This window comes from Schistocerca gregaria, chromosome 6, assembly GCF_023897955.1.
Source record: "Schistocerca gregaria isolate iqSchGreg1 chromosome 6, iqSchGreg1.2, whole genome shotgun sequence".
In the NCBI taxonomy this organism is placed as follows: Eukaryota; Metazoa; Arthropoda; class Insecta; order Orthoptera; family Acrididae; genus Schistocerca; species Schistocerca gregaria.
The window spans coordinates 478,640,627-478,649,974 of NC_064925.1; positions in this window are offsets into that span (position 1 = coordinate 478,640,627).

Genomic DNA, 9,348 nt, shown 5'->3' on the forward strand with positions numbered 1-9,348 from the left:
AAAGTACTGAAAATTTTGACACTCACTTTCAGATGTGATCATAATTAGACCTACAGAATGCACAAGCACAAATCTTGCATGTACAAAGGTACCTATCTTTCTCACAGTGTCAGTTGTCTTTTATATAATAATCATTAGAGACAATATAGAGTGAAGAGTGGTTTTCCCTATATCAAAGGCATTGTATATTGTCATGCCCTGCATGACAGCATACCATTTCCTCTTCTCTCACACAAAAATAAATAAATAGAAAGTGAAAACGCAGAACAATTATCTTGCAATATACAGGATGGATCTAAAGGGATGTTCGTCAGGATAGATGTCAGGAGCAGAAAATTATGGCTGTTGCAATAATTAAAAGTAATTAAGCTTTAATGGACAGTATTTATTCATGTAAAGATGGTACATGGGTGCCTACGTAGGGCTGAGCAGCCCCAAGATGGGTTGCCGTCTGTTCATCAGAAGGTTTGAGGAGAGAGGCACAGGCTGGAGGAGCGACTCCTCGGGGCCGAGGTCTGAAGCTAAGAGGGTGCGGAGCTGTTTCCTAGCCGCCCTCGCTGCTCCCGACCGCATCCCCATGTGATCACACGACTAGTCCCTGATTGGAGGGTTGATTCCGCCAAAGCGCCTTGTTAGTGGTGTAACCTCATCAGCGCAACCAACCTGTGGAACTAGAGCCTGACTGAGGAGCATGTGGCACGGATGTGCCAATGACGGTCTTCCGGCCAGCAACTTCCACCACAGTATGCCCAAGATGGCTACGGCCATACGTTATGAATGGAAAAAATTATTTAATAAAATTTTATCGGCTCTCTGGATGAAAATGAATGGTCTTATTCTAATTAATTATTTCATTTAAAAGAAATATATGATCATTATGAAGGGTCACAGAAATTAACACTCAGTAGTGTTAGTGTGTAAAATTAGCGTGGAGCATAAGTAATGTGTTCTATGGGTACACCTGGATAGTTCAGCGTGAGAGTGAGTGGCGTGGATTTGTGGATCCCAGCTAACTATTAAAAATTCTTGAGTCTGCCAAAGTGGACTGAGTTTTCCTGGCAGTCCAAGTTGAATGGCCGAGTGTAACATGTGTATGTGTAACTGTGCTGTGTGTATATTAAATAAAAGAATCTGTGTGGTCTTCACAATGTCCAATGTGATAGTCAGATTATGTAGTCCTGAGTGAAGACAAGTCCACTCTTGGTTAAAGGATTGTTCAAGTGCACTGTTGAGCCATGTTAATCTGTCGGCTACAACTTGTATTTGTCTAGTTGTGGCTAACAGGTTATCCTCAAGATGTGTCAGGTGCACCTGTTTTGCGTCTGTTTCGTCAGGAGTCCCAAAGACAGTTTTTAATAATGTACCTCCAACGGGCAACCAGGCTCGTTTGAAATGAGGACATAGTACTGCATCCCTAATACTGTTCAACTGACTTCAAAGGGTTGAAATAATTCTAGTCACTTCCCACAAAGATCAGATAAACTCATGTTCCCTCGTCTGCGTCAAAAAGGTTTCATATTTTGACAATTTCTGAGCTGTATCATATAATGCACGATCTTCCTCTTCTAATAATGTTAAGTTAACATTAGCTAACACAATAGCATAATGTGGAGTATGCACCAGATTATGATGACATCCAAAAAGCACACCAGATGTGGAAGGGTAGACGTGAAATGAAGGCGCCTTAACGGCGACAATGACACCATTGAGATTAACATGCTTCCCGTTGCTGATGATGACAACCATTTGAATCGAGGTTGCTTTCAGCTTCCAATGTTGATAACGCTCGACTGCGAGAGAAAGTAGTTGTGACCCTACAAGTAAAATTTCTTGGCATACTTGATGAGTAATTCAGAGATGACAGAAGGGGTACAATGTTGTAGCAATAGTTACCTGGCAAGTAGCGACAATAGACCAGTTCAGTCACACTTACTAATGAAGAAGGCCACGAAGTAGAATCACAACAGGCAATCAAGAGTTTGGCAGCCATGGGGTAGCAAGGCATCAAGACAATGGTGTAATTCAACACTGAGTATCGGTTGATCAATCACGTGTCAGCAAAAAAGACACTGAGTGCGGAGGCAATACTACGCAGTGCACACAAAGCTTAACTCGCTTGAAAATTTTTTCAACTTGCTATGGCACGAAGGCCATGTGTTTTTAATTAATTTGAGATTTTGTACGAAGGAAGCTTTTTTTGAAATGAATAAAAACGAGAAGGAATCCTGTGATTGCGGTGTAAACCCGCATGGCCTAGGCACCTCCCACGCATTGGCCACAACGCAGGGGCACCCACCCCGCTAAGGCTCGACATGGCAAGACAGGTGAAGTAATCCATAAATTTCAGAAATAATATTGAGTGCTTTTTTCAGCTGTAGAAAACCCGAATGAGGGTAGGACACCACAAGTTAACTCAATAATCATAGGATCTTTACTTACAGAAGTGGTCAATAGAGAGATTAACTGTACTGAAGTCGAAAATGAATGTTAGCGAGAGCGAGTCTGTTGCTCGTGAATACAGAGGCTGGGGCGTGAAGCCAGTGCAGTGCAGCTTTATCAGCGCTGAGCCAGCAGAGTGAGGAGCTCAGATAACAGCGTCAGAGAGCGCTAGAGGCTCTGCGTCCGAGGCTAAGACATTGTTAAGTGCAACTTAAAAGTAACAGTTTATTGCAAAGCAATAATAAACGAATAGCTGATATCACAAAGACGTTTGATTCCATGTTAACAGAACAACTTAAGTGTTCAACAGTTAAATTGATATTGAATATTCAACGTTGTTGATTAAAAGAAACTGCTACTGAATGTAATGTATCTCTCTCGCAAAATATCGTGCAAGATGTATCACCTAGGCATGGATACTACGCGGAATGAAGTGATCTTAGAGGAAGCAGAGTACCGTCAATTGATGTCTTTATCAGAGGGGCTAACCCTTGCATAGGGGTTCAGGTTGGAGTTGTTTAAAAGAAACTGCTACTGAACATAACATACATACGTACGTACTCCCTTTTCCCCTTCCGAAGAGCAGAGGGCATAAACGATGAAAGCCTTGTTCATGTACTTAGTATATGACAATAGAGGCCTGGTAATATCCAAAGTTACACCAAGAATAATATGAACAGTGTGAGTGTGTTATAAGTGTGTTATTGTGCATGTGAAGTGTGTAAATGTGTGACTAATGATAGCAGATGGCGGATATGAATTGAAGGCCAATAGGTGCTATCGAAGATATTTCCAGTCGAGAAAACAATGAAAATTAAAAGGGAATACCGAAAATGACACAAAAATACCCCATAACCATAAAGTGTACTAAAAAAGAATCATAACTATAAATTGATAATAACAAAACATGACATTGAAGTAATAATAATTGACAAGAAATAAAATCAAGGGAATATTTTCCAAACATAAACTTCTGAATCAGATACGAAATCCATCAGGGGATGTTGTTTTTTAGTCGGTTGACGAAGTGCATAAGGGACTATGTCAGTAGAACCCGACAGAGTGTGTGTATATAACAACAGTGGTGTTGTATAAAATGTAATAAAAGAGCGTCTGGAGCTCAGTTCATTTATGGTTGAGTGGCAAAGGCGTAGTGTGAGCGAAAATTGTCTCACGATAATTGATGTATGAATTGTTTTGTCGTCAACCGAGGAGCCTAGAATCGGTGATGTGTAAGTACAAGTTCGTGGTGTGAATGAGCTACCTGCGAGTGACTCGACTAATAAGTTCAGCAGTGCATTAGTGCAATCTGCAGACTTGAATTGATGTTTACATAATTTGCAGGGCAATGGAGCATCCTGCGGACAGTGCTAAGGGAACCTGTCTAATAATTGATGGGTAGGCAGTGCATTGGAGCTATCTGCGATACCATGGTTCAGCAGGCCTAAGGGCGTCCGTCTGACTTAATAAAGAATTAGTGCAGGCACATGGGTCTCCTTCGATACATGGAATAAAAGTATCAGCGGTGTTATTAGCGACCTGCTGAACTAGGAAAATGTTGACTGTTCAAACAATAAAAATAGCTCTGAAGCTAGAATAGCATGCATGCATAAATAGTGTCACTTTTTGTGTGCGCAGTACATAACAATACATAAAATGAAAATCATGAACTATAAATCACTAGCGCTAGCATAATGACATAATTAAACACAATGAGATATGTTGTTGTGGTCTTCAGTCCTGAGACTGGTTTGATGCAACTCTCCATGCTACTCTATCCTGTGCAAGCTTCTTCATCTCCCAGTACCTACTGCAACCTACATCCTTCTAAATCTGCAAGATGTATTCATCTCTTGGTCTCCCTCTACGATTTTTACCCTCCAAGTTGCCCTCCAATACTAAATTGGTTATACCTTGATGCCTCAGAACATGTCCTATCAACCGATCCCTTCTTCTGGTCAAGCTGTGCCACAAACTTCTCTTTTCCCCAATCCTATTCAATACTTCCTCGTTAGTTATGTGATCTACTCATATAATCTTCAGCATTCTTCTGTAGCACCACATTTCAAAAGCTTCTATTCTCTTCTTGTCCAAACTATTTATCGTCCATGTTTCACTTCCATACATGGCTACACTCCATACAAATACTTTCAGAAAAGACTTCCTGACACTTAAATCTATACTCAATGTTAACAAATTTCTCTTCTTCGGACATGCTTTCCTTGCCATTGCCTGTCTAATGACATATATTGACAGGAAAATAAAAACACAGTGATGTATAATAATAATGCTGTAAGTAGTCATAACAGAAATTATGAATGGTAGTACAAGTGTTTCACATCGAAGTTAACGCGTAATGTAGGGTATTGGGGCAACAGGGCGCCGTGCTCGTGCTCTGTAATGCGGTAGAAAGAAGTGCCGCAACACTACTGCGACCTTCACGGCAGCAGATGCACACACATGTTGTCTTAGGATGCGAGGCGTCTGCCTCGGCCTGAGACTGCTCAATGTTAACATGTAACACTGGCCATCTGGGGCTGGCTGCTATGCTGCGTGTGTGTTTGTTTTAAAACTGACAATAACAAATTGAACTGAAAGGACAACTAGGCACAGTTCCCATAGCACTTTTCCGCTGTAGATTGTAGCTTGTAGAATAAATCAAAGCAATAATGAAACTTCACTTATAAGATTTGCAGACTAAGGTATGCAGAATAAAGTAAATTGTTAAGAAATTCGTGTAATTTATCCAGCTAATGTGAAACAAAACAAGGAAAAGAAATTAAACAATGAATCGCATCTACTTAATATTTATGTTAAGATTTATTGGGATGTTTGAATGAATTTTGTTTGCCGTGTCTTCCGGCTGCACGAAAGAAACCAGCTTGGAGCTGTTAGCGAGCCCGCAGTGCATGCGTAGGTGCAGAGTAAGTACATCAGCGGTTATGTGAGACAGCGTGTAGCCGCGAGAGACCGGCCGCTACTGTAACGACAAATATCACGCACTTAGAGTGTACAAGAAACAACGATGAATTAGAAATTGCTAATCATCTAGAATAAGAGTTTTAAAAAAGCTGTTAGTTATATAAAATGATGTTAAGTGCATTGTAGTCTGTCATACGCAGAGGAAAAGGCAGTAATTTGAGAATTGTTTTGTAACTACTTGGACGTGCTGCGTGTCGAGACACTGGAGGCGGCAGCGCACGTGGTGATAAGACACGTCATCGTGTGGAGCGCTGTTACTGGCTGAGAAACAATGATGGCCGCTGGCCAGTTCTCCGGCCAGTTCTTGGCGAAGAGAGGGGAAATGAGGCGCAAGGAGGAGATAGCGCTGAAGAGAGGAGCGGAGGCGACAGCTGATGTTTTGCCCCGCCAACAGCTGGTCCCATAAACAAAGCCTACGAGGCGTATGCATTTCAAGTCTTGGCTTTTTCTGTTCTGATTACTTACGGTTAGGTGCAGGAAATACATAACTACGACATATAGTACAATGCAATAGATGTCAACTTAACAAGTATTCAGAAAAATGAGTAAAAACACTCCTCATGTACTGGTTTGCCAAATAGATGGCAATAGATGACATTGAAGAGTATTATTTGGAGTTAGCAGCCGCGGTACTGCAAACACTAAGTGTAATGGTTGCATTTGAAGCAAGTCAGTTGCGTTGCTTGCAAAACATAATCATACACATAAAAATGAACAAAAATACATGACAAGACTGGAAATTGACAATTGAGAATGGCTGGGAACTCCGTGGTGGCCAGGCACGTCTTGCTTCCAATTCCCTGGAGAAAATGACTTAAACTAAGCTGCAATAAAACATAACATAAAACACTAATTAGGTGTGATTAATCATGCGATCTCAAAGCATATCTAGGACAACCCTGTAGAGGTAATCTCCTCCGTTTTTTCTTTTGTCTTTGTTCCACTTGAGGTGGAGGTGACACAGGCGGATCGGGGCTGCGACCTGTTGTGGTGACACAGCCCTACCGTGGTAAGATTGCAGGCGGTCAAAGTGCACTATCACTGTACAATTGGTTAATTGCAGTTCTGCATTGACTGGTGAGGTCAACCGTACAATCCGATACGGGCCTTCAAAGCGGGGAGAGAACTTTTTAGTTCATCCCTCTTTGATTGCCGGGTTTTGTAGCAACACTACATCACCTGTTTGATAAGTGGGTAAAACAGCATTTTTGTTCTGCCTGTGCAACTGTTTGATATTATTCCTCCTTACCTTATACCAGATCGCTTTTAGCTGGCGGGCTAAACCTTTTACTTCCTTTATTCCTACACCCTGAGGTAGTTTGTTTATTTCGAACGCCGAATTCATCGGCTGTCCAAACACAGCTTCGTAAGAGGTATACCCCGTGGATTCTTGTATTCGGGTGTTGTATGCAGAAGAAATATATGGTACATATCTGTCCCAAAGTGCATGCATTTTTGCAACATCATAGGATAACATTTTACAAATTGTACGGTGTATGCGTTCAACACGACCGTTGGCTTTAGGATGGAAGGGAGTTGTATGCCATTTTTTGATTGTTAGCAATTTACAAACTTGTACAACTAGAGCAGACATGAAATTGGTTCATTGATCTGTTAAAATGGCATCAGGACTTCCAAAAGGTAGTATCACACGATTTACAAACTCTCTCACCGCAGTTTCAGCTGTCATGTCGGCGAGGGGAAACAAAATTACATAACGTGAGAAGTGATCAGTAACGGACAAAATGTATTTGTTACCTTGTTGCGACTGTGGAAAAGGACCTAGGATATCTAAAGCAAAAATTTCGAAAGGTGAAGATGCCTGCGGAAGTGTTTGCAGCGGCACTTGCGGATGGATATTTTGTGCTCGTTGTGCACATGGCAGGCAACATCTTACATACCTGTCCATGTCACGTTGTCAGTATTGCCACCAATAACGTGTTGCAATTCGAGCGTTCGTAGCACATTTTCGACTGTGACATGCTTGGATTGTATCATGGCATTGCCGTATTACACGCTGCTGCAAGCATTCCGGTATTACCAAACGATTTCCCTGGGGAGTTTTTCGATACAAAAGGTCGTCTATTACTTCCAATTCTGGCAAGATGGCGTATCTTTGACATTTAACGTCTACTTGCTGTGCTTCTTTTAACTCTTCAATTGATACCTCATCTGATTGAATGACACACACTTTTATACTTAATGCATCAGCATTTTGATGCAACCGACCAGGCTTGTGCCGAACTTCAAAATCATATTCTGACAATTTCATGGCCCAGCGCATAAGTTTGCTGCTAGGATCCTTAAGATTCAGTAACCACTGCAGAGCAGGGTGATCGGTAAGAACTGTAAACTTTCAATCATAAATGTTACATTTAAGAAAATTAATTCCAAAAAGAAGGGCAAGCAATTCCTTTTCTGTAGTACTGTAATTAGTTTCTGCTTTATTCAGTTGATGAGAGGCATACCCAATGGGTTTTTCCTCACCTTCTTGCACTTGGCTTAGGACACATCCTACAGCAAAATCAGATGTGTCACAAGATAAAATAAAAGGTTCAGCGAAGTCTGTGTAAACAAGTAGAGGTAAACTAGTTAAAATAGTTTTCACTGTTTGAAAGACAGTCGAACATTCATCTGTCCGTACAAAATTTAGTAAGAGGTTTGGTAATAGTAGCATAATGTTTAACAAAACGGAGGTAATAATTTGCAAGATCAAGGAAGGATTGTAATTCCTTTAAATTTGTTGGAATAGGAAAAGTGTCTACTGCTTCAGTTAATCGTGGATCTGGTTTGACTCCGCTGGAACTGATGACATGACCTAAATACTGCCGTTGTGATTGAGCAAAAGAACATTTTTCTAATTTTAAGCTTAAATTAGCATTTTGCAATCACAACAGTACACTGCGTAGATGTTCAGCAATGGATTTTGAAAATATAATTATATCATCAAGATACACAAGGCAAATAGTAGGTTTCAACCCATGTAATAGCAGATCTGTAAATGGCTGAAAGATTGCTGGCGCGTTGCGAAGCCCAAAAGGCATCCTTAAGAATTCATATAATCCACCAGGAACTACAAAAGCTGTCTTAGCTCGATCTTGAGGAGCAACTGGAATTTGATTATACCCAATGCGCATATCTAATATTGTAAAGTACCGGCAATTGCCCAGACGATCGAGTGTTCCATTGATTTGGGGTAATGGATAATGATCTGGAGTAGTAACCTTGTTTACTGCTGGCATGTCTACACAGAGGCAATAGGATTTTTCTCCGTCTATAGATTTCTTTGGAATGACTACAATTGGGCTAGACCATGCACTAGAAGAGGGTTGTATTATCCCTGCTTCTAGTTGCTGTTGTATAGTTTCCTCTATCACTGACTGAAGATGGTAGGGAATTCAGTACCCTTTTTGAGCTATTGGCCTAGCATTTCTGGTTGGAATCTCATGTTGGATTAGATCTGTTGCTAGAAAAAAATTTCCTGTCTTCAAACAACCATGAATACTCATTCAATACTTCATTTATTAGCTTGTTCATGCACTGGTAGGTGACTAAGCTTAGTTTTAAACTTATCAGTCAGATGTGACGTGATTGTCAAAAGGTGTTGAGAGGCGTCAGCAGTCTTTTTCTTTTTCAGAGAAGGGGTTTTCATTGGCAACTCATCTTCTGTGATAACCTGTAAGCTGGCTAATACTGTACCACGTGGTATTAAAGCTTGCTTGTGACTAAAATTGTCTAAACACATGGGTATGCAGTTTTCTTTCTGTACTTGCTGCACTTTGCACAGGCTACGTTTTATGTGGACCTGCATCTGGTCAAGAGTTTCATTCTGACAGAGTGGATCTACCAAGAAATGAACCTCTTCAGATTCATGTATCCTGACAGGCACCCAAAGGATCTTTCCTGTGCCTTCTGGTATCTCCACAG